Raw genomic sequence first — 22,120 nt, 5'->3', positions numbered from 1 at the left:
GATGAGCCGTGGCAGGCCGCCTTGAAGCTCCCTTCCTCACGGGCGGCGGGCTGAATCCTTTGCAAACGACTTAAATACGAGACGGGGTTTTGGAAGTGGCAGAGTGGCCTTACTGCCATGATCCACTGAGATTCAGACTGGTCTTGGCGATGGCTTGCTCTCGTTTCTTGTGTTCGGGCTTGGGAATTCCGACGTGCGGTCATGTGACTTTGAACTAATTTCCCAGGCCTCGCAGTACTGCACCAACGGACAAGGTGGTTTAGGGGCTTGCTAAGGCTGAGCCGGAATGGTTTTTGGTTGCTCGAGGATTCCGACCGTTCGGGCATGTTGACTTTGAACTCATTTCTCAAGATCGGGCAAGGGGGACTCGCAGACTAGCCTCGGTGATGGCTTGCTCTCGTTTCCTGCGTTCGGGCTTAGGGATTCCGATGCTTCGGTTTGCATGCCTTTGAACTCAGTCCTCGAGCTTCAGAAATTTGCATCGGTTGGCTAAGACTGGTCACTATTCAACCGAATCTGGTTAACTGTGGGATGGATATTGTTCTTTATCGCGCTCAGTGGTCCACTGGCTGCCCTCCTCAAGAGTAGACTCGTCGTGCATTGCGCGGATTGATGCTTTGGATGGCTTGGCCTTCGTGTATCAGCTGGCGCATGAGATGTCTTGGACCTGTCACTGCCGGGAGGGCCCCCGTCCTTGTGCGGCTGACTCTCGGTGTAACACCCGGTTTATAAAAGGACATAAACCGAGCAATCATATACGTGCCAGGATCAAGTCACACATATATACAACAGAGGAACAGTACATCACAGCACATATCACGTAAAAAAGATATAATAAAGCGAGTACAAATGTTATTTATTACATAAATGACAAATGTCTGATACAGAGTATGCGGAAGTGTAAACGAGTACGAAACTCGGAAGCTGGGCGCCACAGGGACATCGACTGGGAGACGACCGCCTAGAAGTCCTCGTACTCCTGTAGCTCTGAGTGAAGTCCTCCACGTCGCCGGGAACTGAGCAGCAGTGGGAATCCCCAAAAGAGAACAAGAGGAAAAGAATAGAGAAGGCAAGTGTGAGTACACAACTTGTACTCAACAAGTATAACACAAACTATGAGGCTCTAAGGCTAGCTGACTCAACTGCATAAGCTTTTAAGTCTTGGCAAATTTTATTAAAGCTATTTACTACAAGTGGATGAATTACCATAAACCCAGTTGCATAGAAATTAATCAAATTAATTATGAAACTACTGATAACCAAGCCAAACCAACCAAAACCCCGAGGCAATCCCCCTCGTCGGAAGGAGACGACTCCACTAATCAAAAGGAGGATCTGGGTCGCTCATAACCGTGAGCACGGCTAGTATACCAGTTTTACACTCAGCAGAGGTTGCACATCTTTACCCACAAGTCGTGAGTTACGCTAGTTGTTCATCACACTTCCTTAGGTGAGATGACTAGCAAACACACTACGAGGCCGTAACAAAGAATCTCGTTGGTAAGGGGTGACCGCAAAGAGTTGGATCGGCGACGATGGAGCAGGTCTAGTGGGTGTCAAGCACGAAGCACAGACGAGGCCACTCAGCACGAGGGCCATAGAAGCTTACCACCCTTGCCCCGCAGGTAAGTTACACCCGACCAAAAAGACCTAATTAGTAAGCCAAGACCATCCCATTCCAGTCTTGTGGTAGCGCTGTTGTCCCAGGTTGTCGCTCTATGAACCGGTCCTTATGGAGAGTGGTCAACCAAGCACTAAGCACCGTGCTGGCCCCCTAAATCATGTTTCTAGAAAAACACATTTTAAGGAGACGTAAACCACTCAAGCACAAAGCACAGAGGGTAACGCTCAGAATTAAGTTGCATATACCATTAGTCAAATTAATTTAAAAGGACCAAGTGTGTTATAGCGCGGCACCTAGCACAACTAAACAACATGCAACCCAAGGGATATATAAAGGATATAAAGTGGCTAGGAAAGTCCTTATAGGCATACAGTATTAAAATACAGTATGAGAATGTATTTAAAGGTGATAGGTGGTTCATGTTATACTTGCCTTCCTCAAAGTGCTCCTGCTGCTCAAAGTGTCCCGCGGAAGATGGCTCCTGGTACTCCTCCGGTGGCTCAACGTCTACTCACGATCGCAACGCCAAAACAAGTCCAACACATACACATACATGAAAACAAAAGCAAAAGCTAAGAAACAATACACCATTACATAAAAACAACAAACAAAACTAATAAAAAACTATTCTACGCGTTACAACGATCGCGTGGACATAAAGAACACCTAAAACGGAGCTAGAACGTGAAAACTAGGGCTAAATCAAGGTCCAGGGACTAAACTGCGAGAAAACTAAGGTTCCAGGGACTTATCTGCGAGAAAACTGGGAAACATAGGGGGTCCGGGCAAAAATTGGGGACCTAAATGTAATTACTAGTAAAACTCAGGGGCTAACGCGCAAAAAGACAGGGGCTGGACGGCGGGTTCAAAATCTAGAAAACTCAGGAGGGTCCGTGCAAGAAACAGGGCTTATCTGGAATTACTTTTGAACTGCAGTGGACTGCGGGTTGATTTCAAAGAAACCCAGGGGCTCTTTAGCAAAAGTGCCAGGGCGAACTGGTATCTACGGATCTAGGCCGTCGGATATGGATCTAACGATCCGGACCTATCCAGATCTAGATCTAATCCTGAGCGTTGGCTTCGGATCGAACGGATCTAGACGGCTCTCGTGCGGGGGCGGCAGCGCTCAACACCGGCAACCACTTCCCGCGGCGGCGCGGCTCAGGAACTCGCCGGACTTCACCGAAATCGGTGCTTCGGGGGTCTAAATGGCTCGGGTTTGGGTCTGGGAAGATCTACGCGACACGCGTGATCCACCTGAGGCATTAGCGAGGCACGGCGGGGCTCTGGGCTGCGTGTGCAAGGGCGATGACGGCTCTGCATGGAGGATCTCGCCGGCGTGCGCGCGTTCGCGCTGCGCCGGGCTCACTAAGGGGTGCAAAAACGTGCCTAAGGCATCTGTGTAGCACAGGCAAGCCCGTGCGTGACTCGTGCGGGCTATGCGGGGTTGCAAAGGGCTCGCCATGGCGAGTTCACGGTGCGGCGGTGGCGCTGCGCCGGCATGCCCGTGTTCTGGTGCCTGGGGTGCTCCACCAACCCTAATAGCTAGCGCAGAAGGTAGAGGAAGTCGAGGGGGTGCTCACCGAGGGTCGGAATCGGGCGGTGCGGCGGTGCAGGGAGGCCGGCATCGATGGCGAGCGGCGGCGCAGGAACGGAGCTCCTGGACGAGGCGCTGTAGGGGTACTCTGGGCCTCGGATCGCCTTCGAGTCGACGCGGGGTGTTGCTGCGGAGGTGTACAAGGGGTCAGGATGGCCGGAGAGTCAACGGTGGTGAGGAATCGGGCGGCGGACAGGGATCACCTGAAATGCTCGCCGGTGGAATTCAGGCGCGTGCAGTTGTTGAGGTCGAGCAAGGTCGGCCTGGGTAGACTCCTGGCGTCGAGATGGAGCTGCTGCGGTGCTCGGCGGTGGCTAGGACCCTGCGCGGTGGAGCTAGGTGGGCGTGGCGGAGCTAGGGTTTGGGGCGGTGCTGGAGTAGGAGATGAGGTGCAGGGGGGCGCGGGGGTGCCATTTAAGGAGGTGACCGCTGATCCTGGGCGTCCGTGCCGTTGGGCGCGGGCGAGATCTCCGGCGGGGAGGTCGGGCTCTACTGGTGCGCTGGAGAAGGAAAGGAGGAAGGAGGGCGATGACAAGTGGGGCCTTTCGGTCAAACGCAGAGGGGGGACGGGCGCGCGTGGGTGAGCGAGCGGGTTGAGTCGCTGGCGCGTGGGCTCGGCTAGCCAGAGAGAAGACGCGTGCGGCCTGGGCTGCTGGCGCTGCTGGGCCGGCGCGGGGTGAGCAGATTGGGCCGCCAGGGAAGGAAGGGAGCGGGCCGAGGGAAAGAAAAGGAAACGGGCCGCAGTGAGGAAAAACTGGGCCACGGTGCTGGACTGGGCTGCACAGAGTTGGGCCGGCTTCCTGGGTTTCGGCCCGGTTATTGTTTTCCTATTTCCTTTTTCTTTTCTTTTTCAAACTCAACTCAAACTATTTGAATTCAAACCCTAAGCACTCAACCAAATAAAACTTATGCACCAGTATGAATGCACAAACAAGTTTAAACCTAGAAAAATTTAATTACTTGTAAATGAAAATTAAATTAAATGCAAGGCTAAGCATATAAAATCCTAGAAATTTAAATAAAGCCAATTAAATTTATTATTAAAGCTGAAATTTAAATTAGGGTGTTACACTCGGCACCTGTGTCCCTTCAGTCCCGTTGGAACCATGCCAAACCCTTAAAAAGTGCTTGCGTGCTGCTACCCATTCCTTGGGAAGTTGCATACGCTACAAGTTGCCTTCGTGGCATCCACCCTTTGGGTGTGATGCGACGGCATTATAGCCAATCGGCGTTGCCTCGTGGTAATGGTCTCAACGGCCAAGTCCACCAAGGCTACCTCGCTTGTGCTATTGGTCTCGGATGACACTAACGATACAGGATGTGGCTGCTTTGGCTCCTCGTTCCTTTCAAAGTCAGAACCTTCGAATCAATGATAGCTGGCCCGGTTGATGCTTTGTGCAGAAGCCGTCGTTGGCTTGTCGAGGAGGACGTGCTACCTGGTTGATCCTGCCAGTAGTCATATGCTTGTCTCAAAGATTAAGCCATGCATGTTGTAACACCCTAATTTAAATTTCAGTATTTAATAATAAATTTAATTGGCTTCATTTAAGTTTCTAGAATTTATTTTGCTTAGTCTTGCATTTAAACTTAATTTCTTTCACAAGTAATTAAAATTTTCCTAGGTTTAAATTTGTTAGTGCATTCATGCTGGAGCATAGTTTTATTTGGTTCAGTGCATAGGGTTTGAATTCAAATCTAAGTTTGAATTCAAATAGTTTGAGTGGATTTGAAAAAGAATAGAAATAGAAAAGAAGAAAGAAAGCGGAAATCAGCTTTCAGCCCAACTCCAGTAGGCAGCCCAGCAAACCCCTCTGCGCGTCCCAATCTAGTCGGCCCGCTCCCTTCCTCTGCGTGGCCCGCCATCGCCCCTCAGCCCAACCCGGCCTCGGCCTACCCCGCGCCCCCGCGGCCCTGCTCACTTCAGGCCCAGCTCGCGTGGCGCCGCTTCCTTCTCTCTCTCACTGACGTCCGGGCCCCACCTATCGGCGCCTTCACCTCCCACTCCTTCTTCCCCGCGCAGCTCTGCTCCGCCCGCTCCGCCATGAACGCTGGTTCCCTCGCCTGCCCGGTGGACCGCCCTTCCCCGCGAGACCCACCGGCCAGCATCCCAGAGCCCCTCCCTTCCAGAAGCTTCCCTGCCCGAGTCCCGGATCACGCAATGCCATTGGGCACGATCCGTTTCTTCCGCACGCCGAGATCACGGCTGAGATCTCAGCACCGGGCGCGCCCGCCCAAGATCCCCGGCCTTTCCCTTTAATTGGCCCCCGTGCACCTCCCTGTGCCCTACCACGCCACGCCGAAGCCGCCACCGAGCCCCAGTGCCACCTCCGCCTCGCCATTGCTGACATAGAGCTCCGCGCGCGCCATGCTCCTAACGCTCCACTGCACCACGGCCTCCGATGGCCACCGCCGGAGCTCCGCCTGAGTGCCAAGAGCATCACCGGTCACCTCCTTAGCCCTCTGCACCGCGCTACACCCGGTAATTTCCCTCGAACCCGCCGGAGCAGGTAAACCCGTTCCCGAGCAATTGCTCGCCGCCGGTGATCGCCGGACCTCCCTGACCCCAGTAGCACATCCGCAGGTGTTCCACGAGTCGAACCGTGGGATACAGGAGCCCAGAAGCACCCCACGTCGACCTCGTCACCGTGCTCCGCCCGTACACCGCCGCAGAACCTCAACGCCGACGACCCTATGCCACGCCTCCATCTAATCCATACACGGTGAGCACCGCCCAGACCTCCTACACCTTTTGCGCTAGCTGTTGTAGCCCATAGCGCACCCTAGGTGCCAGAACACCGCACGCCGGTGTGCCTCCACTGCACGTAGCACCGCTCCACCATGGCGAGCGCGCTGCTGCGCATTAGAACCCAAAGCAAGCCATGTTCAGGCTTGCTCTTGCACCACACGCACTCACTGACTCGATCCTGCCCAGAACCCAGACCGGAAATGTGAGAACGCACGTGCGCCGGCGAGCTCCGCCGTGCAGACCCGCCACTACTATCGCTCACGCTGCCCAGAGCCCTGCCGAGCCCCGCTTTTGCCCCAGGTGGATCACGCGTGACGCGCTGATCACCCTAGTCCCGAAGCCCGGTCGTTTTGACCCTCGGAGCACCGTTTTCGGCGAACTCCGGCGATTTCCAAGCGCACCGCCGTGGGATTGGTAACCGGCGGTAGCGCGCTGCCGCTCCCCGTTCCCCTTATAATCTCAGCCGCACGATCTATTCCGGACGCCCGAGATTAGATTCCGCTTAGTGCTTCGCTCTGGATCGCACGATCGTGATCCAACGGCCCAGAGCCGTTTGACCACGCCGGATACCGGTCAGCCGTGGTGGTTTTGCTAAATAGACCCAGAGCTTTCCCTAAATCAACCCGCAGTCCACGTTAGTTCAAAAGTAATTCTAGTTAAACCCTGTTTTTAACGTTTAGGCCCCTGACCTTTTTAAAAATAGAACCCGCCGTCCAGCCCCTGTCTTTTTGCGTGTTAGCCCCTGAGTCTTTACGTTAATTATGTTTTAGACCCTAGTTTGTGCCCAGAACCCCCTGTAGTTCCAGTTTTCTCGCAGTTTAGTCCCTGGACCTTGTTTTAGCCCTAGTTTTCACGTTCTAGCTCCATTTTAGGTGGTTTTTACATCCACGCGATCGTTGTAACGCAAAGAATAGTTTTAGCTCAGTTTTGTTTGCTTCTTTTTATGTAATGATATACTGTTTCTTAGCATTTGCTTTTGTTTGCATGTATGTGTATGTGCTGGACTTGTTTTGGCGTTGCGATCGTGAGTAGACGTTGAGCAGTCGGAGGAGTACCAGGAGCAGCAGGAGCACTTCGAGGAAGGCAAGTATAATATGAACACCACCTATCAATTTTAAATACATTTTCATACTGCATTTTAATACTGTATACCATAAGGACTTTCCTAGCCACTTTATATCCTTTATATATATACCTTGGGTGCATTTTGGTTAGTAGTGCTAGGTTCTGCGCTCTCACACATGGTCCTTTTTAATTAAATTATTAATTGTCTTATGCAACTTAATTCTGAGCGTTACCCTCTGTGCTATGTGCTTGAGTGGTTTACGTCTCCTTAAAATATGTTTTCTAGAAATTTGGTTTAGGGGGCTCGCACTGTGTTTTGTGCTAGCTACTCTCCATAAGGATCGTACGTCATTAGAGCAACAACCTGGGACAACAGCGCTACCACAAGACTGGAATGGGACGGTCTTGGCTTACTAATTAGGTCTTTTTGGTTCGGGAGTAACTTACCTGCGGGGCAAGGGTGGTAAGCTTCAATGGTCCCTGCTCCTCCGGCTTGGTCTGTGTTGTGTGCTTGTACCCCCGCGAGGTGGGCCCCATCATTGCTGATCCAGAACCCTTCGCGGTTACACCTTACCAACGAGATTCTTTGTAACGGCCTCGTAGTGTGCTTGCTAGCCATCTCACCTAAGGAAGTGTGATGAATAACTAGCATAGCCCACAACTTGTGGGTAAAGATGTGCAATCTCTGTAGAGTGTAAAACTAGTATACTAGCCGTGCTCACGGTCATGAGCGGCCCAGATCCTCCTTTTGATTAGTGGGGTTACCTCCTTTTGATAAGGGGGGTTCCCTTGGTTGTTTGGTTTTGTAACCGGGTTTATGGTAATTCATCAACTTGTAGTAATTAGCTCTAATAAAATTTTGCCAAGATTAAAAGCTAATACAGTTGAGTCAGCCAACCTTAGAGCCTCATAGTTTGTGTTATATTTGTTGAGTACAAGTTGTGTACTCACTCTTGCCTACTCTACTCCTTTCCTCTCGTTCTCTCTTGGGGATACCCTACTGCTGCTCAGTTCCTGGCAACGCGGAGGAGTTCACCCAGAGCTACCAAGAGTATGAGGACTTCTAGGCGGTCGTTTTCCAGTCGACGTCCCTGTGGCACCCAGCTTCAGAGAGTTTCATACTTGTTTTATCGTTTCCGCTTTGTATCAGACATTTTTGTCATTAATGTAATAAATAACATTCGTATTTCACTTTATTATATCTTTTTTTACGTGATATGTGCTGTGATATACAGTTCATTCTGTTGTATATACGTGTGACTTGATCCTGGCACGTATATGATTGCTTGGTTTATGTCCTTTTATAAACCAGGTGTTACAGAGTGGTATCAGAGTCATATCGACTGTAGAACGAAAGCCTAGATAGAACTGGTCGAGTTTTAGGTCTTCTTCTCTCTAGCCTTGTTTGCTGAGACTATTTCGCTATTATATCCCTTGAATTCTAAACTTCTTACTCGTCTTTCCCTTGATTTTTCTCTATAGAATTAGTTTCCGTAAATTTTGGCCCGAAGTAAGTCGACCGACCATCATAGGTGTAAGCTAAATATATGACCCTTTACAATAGCAAGATAGACCGTTTTGCGGTGTGTTGTGTTAGTCGGGATGTGTGTTAAACTCGGCTAAAGTGTAAAATTTGTATGCTTGTTATTATGCAAAATGTTTGATTTGGATCTTTGGTTGATTGCATAGCTTAGTAGTTAAATTTGTTTAATGAAAATAAGTTCCTAAGTTAAAGTTAATTAATTAATAAAATGAGTTAGATCGTTGGGGTTAAAACCATGCACTCTATCCTGTCTACTTTATCATGCCCAAGTTTTTCTTGCAGAAAGATATCATACCCGTCTGATATTATTTCTGCGATGTCTTTTGCTCATAAATCTTTTGTTGAAATCAGATGGTGACCACCAGGCGCACCGGTCCTGGCCAGTAGCAGGGGCAGAACGACCAAGGTGCTGACCAGCCTTTGCCGGTGCCACCTGCCCTGACGCCGGAGCAGTTCTTCCAGCTCCAGATGCAGATGATGGCCACCCTTAACAACACTGTTCAGGTCCTGCAGCAGGTCCATGCACAGCCGCCGCCTCCACCTCCACCACAGCAGCCCTGCGACCGGCGTGCGGAGTTTCTGAGGGGTCACCCGCCGACGTTCTCCCACATGGCTGACCCACTCCAGGCGGATGACTGGCTCCGTGCAGTGGAGCGCCAGCTGGACATCGCACAATGCGATGATCGGGAGCGTGTTCTGTACGCAGCAGGGCAGCTGCGAGGGGCAGCTCTTGACTGGTGGGAGTCCCACAGGGCTCAGGACCATGAGGCTCTCACCTGGACTCAGTTCCGGGAGCGGTTCCATAGCCACCACATCCCAGCAGGCGTGATGAAGACGAAGAAGAAGGAGTTCCTTGCGCTCAAGCAGGGGACTATGACGATCACGGAGTGCCGTGATCGCTTTTTGTAGTTGGCTTGCTACGCCCCTGCCGAGGTCGCGGATGACCGCGAGAAGCAGGAGCACTTCATGGAGGGCCTCGAGGACTACATCCAGTAAGCGCTGCTCAACCTTCGCTTTGATGACTTCAACCATCTGGTTGATAGCGCGCTCAACACGGAGCGTAAGCACCGGGAGATGGAGGACAAGAAGAGGAAGATCACTCCAGTTGCTTCCGGCAGCAACACCCACCCCCGCTTCTAGCCGCCACAGCAGTAGCAGCAGTACCGGCCACCCCAGGAGTACCAGCACCAGCCGCAGCAGTACCCGCCTCGACAGCAACAGCAGGCGGGGCAGGGCCAGAGGTTTCCAGCACCTCCGGCTCGTGCCGCTCCACTAGCTCCACCAGCACCTCAGGCTCCACGGCAGGCAGCTCCTCCTGCTGGACAGCAGGCTTCAGCACCCCCTCGCGTGTGCTATCACTGCGGCCAACCGGGGCACTACGCCAACTCTTGCCCCCGGAAGGCGCGGGCGGGATAGCAAGGGCGCCCAGCCCAGCCCAGGGCGCCACCGCCACTTCAAGGGAAGGTGAACCATGTTACGGCCGAGTCAGCGGCCAAGGCTCCAAACGTGGTTATTGGTACATTCATGGTCAACTCATATCCAGCTACAGTGCTTTTTGATACTGGTGCTACGCATTCCTTCATTACACAGTCTTTTGTCGAGCATCATGGTATTCGTACTAGCACATTAAAGAGGTGCATGTTAGTATCTTCACCTGGAGGACAATTGAGGTCTCATATCTTCTGCCCCAGAGTTAGTGTATCCATAAGGGGGGTAGTATTCAGTACAGATCTGATGGTGCTAGACACTATGGGCATCAATGTTATTCTGGGATGGAGACTCTTACTAAGTGGGGAGTCCGGATAGCTAGATTGTGCTCAGAGGACAGTCCTACTATCGGCTTCCAGTGGTCAGGAGGTTACTGTCAGTGCAGTGGAACCTTCTGGATTTCTTCATCAGATGGAGACTAGACCCACGGATGGTATTCGCGTGGTGTCTGAATTCCCGGACGTCTTTCCGGATGATTTGCTAGGTATGCCGCCTGAACGCGACATTGAGTTTTCTATTGATCTCTTGCCTGGCACAGCTCCCATAGTGAAGCAGCCCTACCATATGGCACCTATAGAGCATGAGGAAGTTAAGAAGACCATTGATGAGTTGCTAGCCAAGGGCTATATCCGTCACAGCTTCTCTCCTTGGGCTTTTTCGGTGTTGTTAGTGGAGAAGAAGGATGGTTCGAAGAGAATGTGCGTCGATTATCGGGATCTGAATGCAGTTACCATCAAGAACAAGCATCCACTGCCCCATATTGAGGATCTCTTTGATCAGCTTCAGGGTGCTTGTGTGTTCTTGAAGATTGATCTGCGTTCTAGTTATCATCAGCTGAGGATTCGTCCCAAGGATATTCCGAAGATGGCATTCACTTGCAAGTACGGGATGTATGAGTACACGGTCAAACCTTTCGGCTTGACTAATGCCCCAGATTTCTTCATGCATCTGATGAATAAGGTTTTCATGGATTATCTGGATCCCTTTGTGGTTATCTTTATTGATGATATCCTGATCTATTCCAAGTCAGAGGCAGAGCATGAAGTTCATCTGAAGCTCGTGTTGCAGAGACTGAGGGAGCATCAGCTGTATGCAAAGTTTAGTAAGTGCGAGTTCTGTATTGATGAGGTTCCTTTCCTCGGTCATATCATCTCCAAGGGAGGCATTGCAGTTGATCCGAGCAAGGTGAAGGATGTGCTCGAGTGGAAGACACCACAGTCGGTGAAGGAAATCCCGTCATTCTTGGGCTTAGCAGGATATTATCGGAGGTTCATTGAGAATTTCTCCAGGATCGCGAAGCCCTTGACTTCTTTGCTAGAGAAGAGTGTGGATTTCATATGGACTGATGAGCGTCAGATGGCATTCGATGAGTTGAAGAAGAGGTTGACTACGGCACCAGTCCTTACTCTGCCAGACCAAGGTAAGAGGTTCACATTGTATTGTGATGCTTCGAAGGATGGTCTCAGTTGTGTTCTGATGCAGGAGGGCAGAGTTATTGCTTATGCTTCACGGCAGTTACGCCGGCATGAGCTGAATTATTCCACTCATGATCTTGAGTTAGCCGCAGTTGTGTATGCTCTGAAGATTTGGAGGCATTACTTGTTTGGGCAGAAGTGTGATATCTACACTGATTACAAGAGCCTCAAGTATATTTTCACGCAGAATGAGCTGAATATGTGGTAGAGAAGATGGTTAGAGCTGGTCAAGGATTATGACCTGGAGATTCACTATCATCCGGCAAGGCCAATGTTGTGGTAGACGCTCTGAGCAGGAGGAGCTATGTCAATATGGCCGTGGATTTCCAGATGCCTCAGGAGTTATGCGAGGAGTTTGAGAAGTTGAGCTTGGGTTTCGTGCATCATACTTCGAGTGCATCATTCGAAGCCGAACCCACCCTTGAGGCAGAGATCAGACAGTATCAGAGTCAAGATGAGAAGCTTTAGGAGATCCGAGAGTTGCTCAAGAAAGGTAAGGCTCCTCATTTCAGAGAGGATAATCAGGGAACCTTGTGGTACAAGAACCGGATCTGTGTGCCAGATGGGAATGATCTCAGGAAGCTGATTCTGAGTGAGGCCCATGATACAGCTTACTCTATTCATCCGGGCAGTACTAAGATGTACTATGACCTCAAGGAGCATTTTTGGTGGTCCGGGATGAAGCGTTCAGTCGCCGAGTATGTGGCCATCTGCGACACCTGTCAGCGTGTGAAGGCAGAGCATCAGAGGCCAGCCGGTTTGTTGCAGCCATTGAAGATTCCCGAGTGGAAATGGGAGGAGATCACGATGGATTTCATAGTCGGATTGCCTCGTACTCAGCATGGGTACAACTCTATTTGGGTAGTAGTGGATCGCCTAACGAAGGTCGCTCACTTCATTCCAGTGAACACTACTTACTCCGGTGCTCGACTTGCAGAGTTGTATATCTCTCGGATAGTATGTCTGCATGGTGTTCCGAAGAAGATTATTTCTGACCGAGGATCACAGTTCTGGGAGCAGCTCCATGATTCGTTGGATACGAAGCTGCGTTTCAGTACCGCTTATCGTCCTCAGACAAATGGGCAGACAGAGAGAACCAACCAAGTGTTGGAGGATATGCTGAGAGCTTGTGCTATTCAGTATGATACCAGTTGGGATAAGTGCCTGCCGTATGCTGAGTTTTCATATAACAACAGCTACCAGGCCAGTCTGAAGAAATCCCCCTTCGAGGCCCTGTATGGTCGGAAGAGCAGGACTCCTCTGTATTGGGATCAGATTGGAGAAAAGCAGGTGTTCGGACATGAGATTATTGAGGATGCAGAGCAACTGGTACAGGTAGTGCGGGAAAATTTGAGGATTGCACAGTCTCGGCAGAAAAGCTATGCAGACGGTCGCCGAAGGGATTTAACATTCAAGGTGAACGATTATGTGTACTTGAAGGTGTCACCAATGCGGGGGATCCGCAGGTTTAATATAAAAGGGAAATTAGCACCAAGGTACATTGGTCCATTCAGGGTGCTGGAGAAGAAAGGCGAGGTTGCTTATCGCCTAGAGTTGCCCACTGATCTCTCAAGAATACATGATGTGTTCCATGTGTCTCAGCTGAAGAAGTGCTTGCGAGTGCCAGAAGAGCAGGCACCACTGGATGGGTTAGATGTGCAGGCAGATCTGACCTATACTGAGCATCCAGTGAAGATTCTGGAGACATCAGAGAGAGTTACCCAAAACAAGCACATCAAGATGTGCCGGGTCCAGTGGAATCATTACAGTGAAGCTGAGGCTACATGGGAGCAAGAAGATGAGCTGAGGAAGACATATCCAGATCGCTTTGCTAGCCAGCCCAGCTGAATCTCGAGGACGAGATTCCTTTAAGGGGGTAGGTTTGTAACACCCTAATTTAAATTTCAGTATTTAATAATAAATTTAATTGGCTTTATTTAAGTTTCTAGAATTTATTTTGCTTAGCCTTGCATTTAAACTTAATTTCTTTCACAAGTAATTAAAATTTTCCTAGGTTTAAACTTGTTTGTGCATTCATGCTGGTGCATAGTTTTATTTGGTTGAGTGCATAGGGTTTGAATTCAAATAGTTTGAGTGGAGTTGAAAAAAGAATAGAAATAGAAAAGAAGAAAGAAAGCGGAAATCAGCTTTCAGCCCAACTCCAGTAGGCAGCCCAGCAAACCCCTCTGCGCGGCTCAATCCAGTCGGCCCGCTCCCTTCCTCCGCGTGGCCCGCCATCGCCCCTCAGCCCAACCCGGCCTCGGTGTGACACCCTAGGTGTTTAAGAAGTAAAAATAATTAATATGGAATCAAATCCCTAATTTATTTTGCTAATGTGAGGGCAATTCTTTAAGGAAAATAAGAATAAGGGAATTTAATTTAAATTCAAATTATGGAATTAAATCAGAAATATAAAAGGAAGAAGGTTTAAATCCTTTCTCATGTCACAAACAATGCACAAAAATAATTTAAACTGAAAATTTGTACCTTAAGTGACATGTGCTCATATGTAGGTGGGTCTTTTCATTTCAGCCCAATAACCCTAAGAAATCAAGCCTTTTTGAGCAAATTTGAACTTTTAAATTTAGTTTGCAAACTATAGCTCAAATGAAAAAGTACATGAAACTAAAGTTGTAGATCTTGAAAAACTGAACAAATTTGGTATTCAAAAGTTTTTCATTTGAGTCCAGTAAGAGGGAGTAAATTTTAGTTTTCAGTTCAATCCCTGGAATTTTAGAAATCACAAAACAGCCCTCAACTTTCATCTCTCACCTCCCCCTCTCTCTGCTCGCACTCGCGCGCGCGGCGCCATACGCCGCCGGCGTCTGGGCCCGGCCAAACCGCCCCAGACTCGTTGATCCCGCCCCCGGTTTCGCCCCCTGTCCACCCCAGCTGGCCCCGCGAGCACTTGACACGCGCCCTGGACCGCTTCACCGCGCGACACGCCGCCCGCTTGCTCTGCAGCACCGCTCGCCGTGGCGCCACCTCGCCGTCGAGCTCGCGCGGGCCAAATCACCCTCGCTTGGATGCTCATTGCTTCACCACTAAGCGTCCTGCACTATAAATAGAGCCCCAGGGCTGCAGCATCGCGCGCGAGCCCGATTTCCCCCTCTCCGCCCCGCCATTCGTGCCACGGCGAACTTATTTATGGCGGGGCGGAGAGGGGGGAATCGGGCTCGTGCGCGATGCTGCAGCCCTGGGGCTCTATTTATAGTGCAGGACGCTTAGTGGCGAAGCAATGAGTATCCGGGGGAGGGTGATTTGGCCCGCGCGCGCTCGACGGTGAGGTGGCGCCACGGCGAGCGGCGCTGCAGAGCAAGCGGGCGGCGTGTCGCGCGGTGAAGCGGTCCAGGGCGCGTGTCAAGTGCTCGCAGGGCCAGCTGGGGTGGAGAGGGGGGTGAAACCGGGGGCGGGATCGACGAGTCCGGGGTGGTTTGGCCGGGCCCAGACACCTGCGGCGTACTGCGCCACGCGCGTGAGTGCGAGCAGAGAGAGGGGGAGGTGGGAGATGAAGCTGAGGGCTGTTTTGTGATTTCTGAAATTCCAGAGACTGAACTGAAAACTAAAATTTACTCCCTCTTACTGGACTCAAATGAAAAACTTTTGAATACAAAATTTGTTCAGTTTTTCAAGATCTACAACTTTGGTTTCATGCACTTTTTCATTTGAGTTATAGTTTGCAAACTAAATTTAAAAGTTCAAATTTGCTCAAAAAGGCTTGATTTCTTAGGGTTATTGGGCTGAAATGAAAAGGCCCACCTACATATGAGCACATGTCACTTAAGGTACAAATTTTCAGTCTAAATTATTTTTGTGCATTGTTAGGGCTGTTTGGATAATACAGTATATGTCTCCTAATGAAATTATTTTCCATGCATGTGCTTTGATGGTGCTGGGCTGGTTTGAACAAGGCAGAGGTCGAGATCTAGATCAGGGAGGGGGGCCAAGAATTGAGTACCATCCACCTGGTGACAATGAGAGCTGCGGATTGGTAAAACATGTATATATAGGACAGGTTGCTAGTAGATGGGAGAAGGCATTTGTGCCTGCACTTGGGTTCTAAACTTTTAGCTTGATGTTTGCTATCTGAACTTGTAATAATGGCTCACTTGTGTGACAAACGTCCAGCAGTTTGAAACAGCTGTTGTGAAAACTGTACTCGAGGAACTTCCAGCAGTTTGAAACCGCTGTGGGAAATATAGTAGCGCAGCTGTTTCAAAGTGCTTAGTTGTCAGGAACGTACAGCAGTTGTAACTGCTTTACCAGAGTTGTATATTTCCGGCTAGAACATTGAATATTTACACCGTGTGCCGACCGCCTACCTATTTTGCTCTGGGACCCCGGCCTAATATAGCTACGATGTCCTTGTGCCGGAAATCCTTTTTTTCCACATGCATGCATCAGCGCAACCAATCATGCAGAACGTACCCAGCAAATTACTGATAAAGGCTGCTAAGAAAAGTTCTTTACAACTTAACACAGCCACTACTTCAGCTAACACTATTAGAATGTTCTTTACAACTTAACACTATTAGCCACTACTTCAGCTAATGCAGGGGCTGAATCGACCAAGGCTTCCAAATTTTCAGTCCCTTGAGGAACTCCAGTTGCAGCAACAGGAAAATTACATAGCCAAACTTACATTCTTAAGAACCACTGCTGACCAAAATATCTACATCAGTTCACCACTGCTTGGCTATCCATTGCTGACCAAAACAACTACATCAGTTCATAAGATTTGCTACTGCCGACCACAGCCCCATGTTGAAACAAGCACGTGAGCAAACACAAGATTACAGCAAACACTACAGCTGAAATCATTGTTGACCTACAGAACTTACGTTTATTCTTAACAGCATCACTAGTGATCTTCTCTAGCTGCATTCTCAGTCTGGCGATCTCAGCTTCCTGCACAACCACACGTTCCTTCGATTCATCAAGTCTGTCTCTCAGATCGTTGTTGGCCTCTCTCAAAGCATAAATCTTATCCCGCACTTGTAACATCAGTTTTTTATCAAAGTCCGAAAGGGGGGGACTCACCCATTGGAAAAGATTACACCCTTCCGATCCCTTCAAACACAAAATGTGGAATTAAAACCAAACTAACATGTGGAATAACAGCACAAAAAATGTGGAATCAAAACAAACCTTTTGGCAACGAAGGAATCCTCAGCCTGGGTTAGAATCGGTCCACGAGGTCAGCTCCAACATAACACCTGAGCACTTGCAACAAACAGGATTATCTGCATCCATCCATTTCCGGTACGACACCGGAGGCTTACGAGGTGATTTTAAAGAGCCAGAGACAGATGAAGTCATGGAGAGCCTCTGCCTAATCCAAAAACCACAAAAATAACATAAGAAACATAATTATCAGCTTGATTGATGACACACTAGCATCTAAACCCAAATCTGATTAAGGACAGGTTCCCAAATCAAAAGCACAACAACAGCTAAATATTCTCACCACATGAAAGCAGCAGGACAAAGGGGCTGTTTGGTTGATGGCCACAAGTTGCCACGCCTAAAGTGAGGCAGCAGCCACACTTGTGGCCAGCCATATTTTGTGGAAAGTTTGACATGTTTGGTTCATGACTAAGCTGGGGCAAGATCAGTGTGGCTACTGTTTGGTTTATTGCCACAAAAGTATAGCAAAAAAAATTGTGACAAGTGTTGGGCTGCAGCAAAATTTACCAATAAAATAGGTATCAGCTAGATTTGATAAGATTTCTGATTAATCTCATTGAAGGGCGGGCCTGGTGCAGCGGTAGAGCCTACCGTCTGTAACCGGAAGGTCCCGGGTTCGAGCCCCAGCCTCTGCACATTTGTGTGGGTAAGGCTTGGGGCTTAAAAACAACCCTTCCCCAGACCCCGCACAGTGCGGGAAGCCTACGGCACTGGGTACGCCCTTTCTGATTAATCTCATTGGTTCCAAATAAAAATTTCATCATAGACAAATACTATGGCCAAGTACATCAGTTGTTTCTGGCACACTCACTACCGCCCAGCCAAATGTTCACATTCTAGCCACCATCCATGACTCCACTCAACCAAGATAAGCACACCGCCATCTAGAAGGTCCTGAGCACAGCCCAAAATACCCAAAATACGTTCACAAAACAGGCACCTTATGACGTCACCTGTTGATGCCTTCGTTGTCCAAAACACTGTCAGCACAAATTAAAAAGTAAGATGGAATGAAGCAACTCCTTTTCAATATCTGAAGGCAATAGCACCATACAAATATGTAGCAGCTACTAGCACTACACTAGGAGAAAATAGTGAATGCCAGATTTTACTGTGATGCAACATGCATGTATTCACCGAGTGCATCAACAGGTCACTATATAATAGAAACACCGGTGCATGTAAATTAACTAAAACCCTGAGAATGGCATCAAGGAACAAATAAAGAACCGTGTATAAAAGCAATGTTTTTACTGAAGGATAGGGAGCATCATTCATCCCTTTTTGCTATGTGATATGCACCTACATCCTGATACATATAATGAGTAGAAAGTAGCTGTGCGTATATAGTTGCATTGAGTAAATAGAATTTATCCCCCAGACGTGATTCTTCAAAGTTTTCTAATATTAGTACAATATATGGGAATAGACATACATTTTCATGCCATCACTTGTTCATCAATTTTAATAAGTTCTCATTTCTGATTTAGATCTCGAAATGGATTACGGTGTTGTCTGAGGGCAAGATGTTATATGCATTTCGAACGTTATTATTTCCTTTGACCCATCTACAACCATTTTGCAGGAAAAATAAAATAAAAAACATATGCTTGGCCCTAGAACTGTTGGATATATGAACTAGTTCTACTGGAAGTCAATAATAATGTGAAGTCATTCCAAATATTGTTATTGGACACCATTAGTAGCAGTGAACCATGTGAATAGCTTCACTAACAGGAAACCATGGGAATAGCATCATTAGCATTAAACCATGTTAGTACCATGTCCTTAAATAGAAATTGGCCACGGCAAAAACACAAAATTGTTATTGGACTGGTAGAAAATTGTTTTGCAGACAATTAACTGACTTGCTGTAGCACAAAGCACCAGTCACATGTAGTTGGAAAAAATAAATTTTCTTAAACATTCTGGCCACCATGCGGCGAGCCCAAAGCAGAGATGACAAGAACCCTCAATAGATTCGTTTTGTTAATCTGATTAGGTGCAGTTTACAGGCTGATGTGAGGTTATGAGTAATTGAACAAGCTTGCAATTTTGAACCCCCCATAGTTTAGGGTTTTGGTTCCCTAGGAAAATTGGAAAAAGGTGCCTGGATGGTGAAAACAAGTCCCCTGGATTCGAACTCGCAGGCAGCACTTCTCTTGACGTCCAGCAGAGGGCTCAAGGTGGCAGCTCGTCCCGGCGTGGACAGGACCAGTGGCGTCGAGGAGGGGTAGGTGGTGGAGCCAGCGGCGTCGGTGCGGTGGAAGGCGTCGGAGCCGGCGGCACAGAGGTGGGGGAAGGCGTTGGATCCGGCGTCGTTGATGCGGGGGAAGGCGGAACTGCGGGCGACGGGGAGGAGGCGCTGCGGCAGCGGAGATGATGAGGCTCGAACGGCGCGTAGCCGAGGGAGGGGGGAGCCGCCGCCGCAGTCAGTCTTCATCGGGAAGATGAGCGATTTCTTTTTTTTTTTGAAACATGAAGATGAGCGATTAGGCGAGAGGATGAGGGACGCGATGGACTCCTCTCTTGTCTTTCTTTCAGATGGGCCTTGGGCCAAAAGCCCAGAACCGCCCGGTTCCACAGAGCATTTACCACTTCTAGAAATAAATTCGTCTCTCCCACCCATCACCCCACCCATCACCCCTACGAGGCTACCAGTCGCCATCCCCGAGGCCGTTCCTCTTAAGTCACTGACCACAGCCGCCGGCGAAGGAAGAATAGCTGACCACAGACGCCCCGGATTGAAGGCTCCCCCCCACCCCCCCGAATTGAAGGCTCTCTCCCGGCCTCCCCCAAGAAATGGAGGACATCTGCGCTTCAGCTGGTTCGTCCTCTTACTAGCACGGCGATAGACAATCTTCTTGCTGGTCCAGCCGACGCATCGCCGGCAAATCTTCTTGCCGGTCCAGCCGACGCATCGCCGGCAAATCTTCTTGCCGGTCCAGCCGACGCATCTTTGCTGGACCATATCCTCGCTGGACCGGTGCCCGGCTCAGATCTTCGCGGTCTTTACCGGGTCGATTGTCAGGTAACTACAATCCATAGCAACTATTTTGCGGCTAATTTCATTTCTGAACATATCTAGCCAGTCAATACGTAGATAGTTGCAATATTTTGCGGCTAGAATCTGTAGCAAACTAGAAACCTAAGCCATTCTTTGAGCCTCCACCCAGAGCTCACCGACAGTTTTTTATCCATACAGTTAGTTCGCTTCAAAATGAGTTTTCATTCCTTAGGAGTTAGGTCACATTCATAAAACTCGTGAGCAGGTCATATTGTTGTTTCCATAAGGTTAACATTGGTATACCTAACGATACATTGTCATATTATTATTTCTGTAAGATTAACATTGGTATACCTAATGATACAATGTTGTTTCCCTTTTTGATGTGGATCATTTAGAGATCATGGCACCGTTAAAATGGCCTAGACCCGTGTTGGACTATTTTGTGAATGAGTGTTCCAAGATGGTTGAGGATGGTAAATCGCCAGCGAATAAAGACTGTTTTTTTAAGACACTTGAACGCTCCATGTCCAGGCAATCGTTTGGTATTACACTCTGTAAAGAGGATCTGATTGAACAGTTTAGACGAGTAAGAACTTTATGGAATACGATTCCATGAGTTTGTGTGGAGTAATGAACTAATGAAGGTATGTACTTCACCTGAACATGTCACTCGCCGTGTTTGGTAATGTGTCAAATCAAATTTACACAAAAAGACGAACGCCCGCATGGAGTACTAAATGAAGTCTATTTGCAAAAAAATTTTAGGGACGGATGTAACTTTTTGAGACGAATCTAGTGACGATAATTAATTGATGATTTGCTACAGTGATGCTACATGTCACTCGCCGTGTTCAAGTGTTATTAAAGATGCCGGTAATCATATTCATAGCTTTTGTGTTAACCGCATCTCATTTTAGGGTAAAATATATGTAGGATTTTAATTTTTGTTAAATAAAGTAGTGACTGTCAGACAAATAAATATTTAGTTTATGTGTGTGTTCTGTATGGCTGAGAAGTATGAAGAATTCAGCATGCTTTAATTAAGATTCCTCAACTTCTATTATTTTGTGGCCTGCCATGTATGAGTGTCATTTCTATATTATTAATTCGGTTGATGCATTGAGATTAGCTTACTGCTAAATTTTTGATTTTGATGAATCTATTTGAAGCGTAGAACCTCTACAATTTGGTACTTTGCATGACCTTCTTTCCTAATTTTATGTTCTTTGCTTAATATTAGCCATGTGGTTTCGTTCGGTACATATTCTCCTGCTAGAATTACTTCATAGCAGATCAACACATTACTTCTAGACGTACCTCATTGCTATTACTTCATTCTGGCAGCAGTGGCTGCTGCTTTTCTAGCATGTGTCCCTACTCCCTAGGCATAAAATTACCCTTGTCCAGTTAATATTATCAGATTTTCCTACTAGAATTTTATTCTCGCCAATAATTGAATGTTCTAATTTCTGCAGCTGCGGTTGACTGACTCTTGGCTGCTGCTAGCTGCTGTCTCTCTGCCTGCATGGTTAGTGCCTTAGTGGTCAACTGGTCATGAACTGAAGATGGAAATTCAAAGATCAAAGTGTTCTGGTTCTGTTTCTGCCTGGTGCCTGTTATTGGTGGTCTGCTTTAACGCTTGCTTTATCTGTTCTTGGTGGTCTGTTGGGACTTGTCAGCCACTATGTTTCATGTTTGGTTCTGCTTTAACGCTTGCTTTCATCTGTTCTGTGTGATGTGGTTATTTTATTTGAATCTGTACTGTGCAATTTTTTTTATTGGACGGCTGCTGCCACTCGGCCGGAGTTCCTAACGCCGGTGAGCTCACTCAGAAACTCACGCTACGCTGTGGTTTTGGTGCTGCTATAAGCGGCAACTTTTCCGTTCTGTGTATTGCTGAAAATAAAGGAAACGAGGTGAAGTCCCCCGGGTGCGCGGGAGAGTGGCGAGTGCGGTGGTGGTGGTCTCGTGGCGCGGGGTGGTCGGACGGTGGCGGCGGAGCTCGAGCTTTTGAGCTCAGCCCGTCAATGGCGGCTCGGAGCGGCGGGGACGAGGGAGTGGTTTTGGGCGTAGGGGAGAGCGAGTGGAGGAGAGGAACTGAGGGAGGAGAGGACTCTCCACTTAATGCCGTGGTCGGAGGGCATGATCCGCGTCTACGACGCGTTGGCTGTACGTTGGCGGCCACGCGGCGCTGACGGCCGGGCCCCACCTGCTAGTAAACATGCTTGTGGGCAAAATTGTCTTTCCACCGCGCCGTCTGCGCCTACTCTCTGGGAGCTACGCCACCGCCTATCACACGTTGCATCAAAAAAACGCATCTATAGCGCGCTGGTGGCGATGGCAGAGCCGGCTCCTTCCTCTCCTTCATGGAAGGAGCCTCTCCCG

The 22,120-nt window shown here is 48.7% G+C and overlaps 1 long non-coding RNA gene and 1 pseudogene across 1 annotated transcript; one reads left to right on the top strand and one right to left on the bottom strand.

Annotated features, from left to right (window-relative positions):
• Positions 1-15,954: 15,954 nt before the first annotated feature.
• Positions 15,955-19,228, bottom strand: LOC120671418 (annotated as a pseudogene).
• A 136-nt stretch (positions 19,229-19,364) lies between these two features.
• LOC120671424 lies at positions 19,365-21,513 on the top strand. The gene is made up of 2 exons (XR_005673638.1): positions 19,365-19,756; positions 21,211-21,513. It is a non-coding gene; the product is annotated as an uncharacterized LOC120671424 (long non-coding RNA).
• The last annotated feature ends 607 nt before the right edge of the window (positions 21,514-22,120 follow it).

This window comes from Panicum virgatum, chromosome 2K (genome assembly GCF_016808335.1).
Source record: "Panicum virgatum strain AP13 chromosome 2K, P.virgatum_v5, whole genome shotgun sequence".
Lineage (NCBI taxonomy): Eukaryota > Viridiplantae > Streptophyta > Magnoliopsida > Poales > Poaceae > Panicum > Panicum virgatum.
The sequence above is the reverse complement of the archived record's forward strand: the minus strand, read 5'-3'. Positions and strand labels throughout refer to the sequence as shown.